Raw genomic sequence first — 874 nt, 5'->3', positions numbered from 1 at the left:
TCTCCTCTTTCAATGCGTGAGCCTGCCCAAAGCACAGGGGGAAAGGGCCCTAGAGAGAGGGGCTGGTGGCTGGACAAGCTACCATCTCCCTCTCTACCCTCACCTCCATAAAGCCCAGATCCATGACCACCTCTAGCTATACTCCTCCCATTTTACAGATGCCCAGAAAGATCCAGTGACCCATCTAACGTGGGGCTGAAGGGTCAGGTCTCACCTCCATTGACATTTTCCGCATCCTCTCCTGCCACCGGGCCCTCTCTCCTTTTATATGTTGAGCATATTCATCTCTCTCTAGCTGGACTTGTTTAAGTGACTGCAAGTCACTTAACCTGCAAGAATGGTCACCTGCAAGAATGGGCACAGAAGTTAAGAAGGGCTGTCACTGGTCCTCACCTGCTCCTGGTCAGCTGGGATCATCTTCCCTCCACATCCCTCCCTCTGCAAAGCCTCACCTGTGTCACGTGTGTGTCCAGCAGTGCCCGCTCCTTTCTGGTCTGCTGTAACTGCCGCTGGAGGACTGCTTCACTGCAACTCGAGGACTGGGTGTGAAGAGTGAGGAGTTTTGATCTGTGGAGCCCGGGTAGTCCCCCTTAAAGGGCTAGGGCTCGGCTCAATATACAACTCAGTCAGTAAGATCAAGGCATTTCCAAGCCCATGGCCTGGTTTTTAAAAGAACTCAGTAAAGTTGAAAGGTACAGGGAAAGAGATCGAACTTACAGCTGGCTAACAGAGGCTCAGAGACATCAGAAAACTTGCTATTGTTATTACTGTGATTAATACCACTGTTTGAACCTTTATGGAGTGCTTCACCAGGTTCCATACTAGCAATCCCATGTAATCCTCACAACCACCATATGAGACAGTTACTAGGATA

At 50.1% G+C, this 874-nt stretch overlaps 1 pseudogene; it reads right to left on the bottom strand.

The window, feature by feature from the left end:
* LOC105509270 overlaps nt 1-874 on the bottom strand; it is a 46091-nt pseudogene that overhangs the window by 35592 nt on the left and 9625 nt on the right.

This window comes from Colobus angolensis, unplaced genomic scaffold, assembly GCF_000951035.1.
Source record: "Colobus angolensis palliatus isolate OR3802 unplaced genomic scaffold, Cang.pa_1.0 Scaffold172, whole genome shotgun sequence".
Classification (NCBI taxonomy): Eukaryota; Metazoa; Chordata; class Mammalia; order Primates; family Cercopithecidae; genus Colobus; species Colobus angolensis.
The sequence above is the reverse complement of the archived record's forward strand: the minus strand, read 5'-3'. Positions and strand labels throughout refer to the sequence as shown.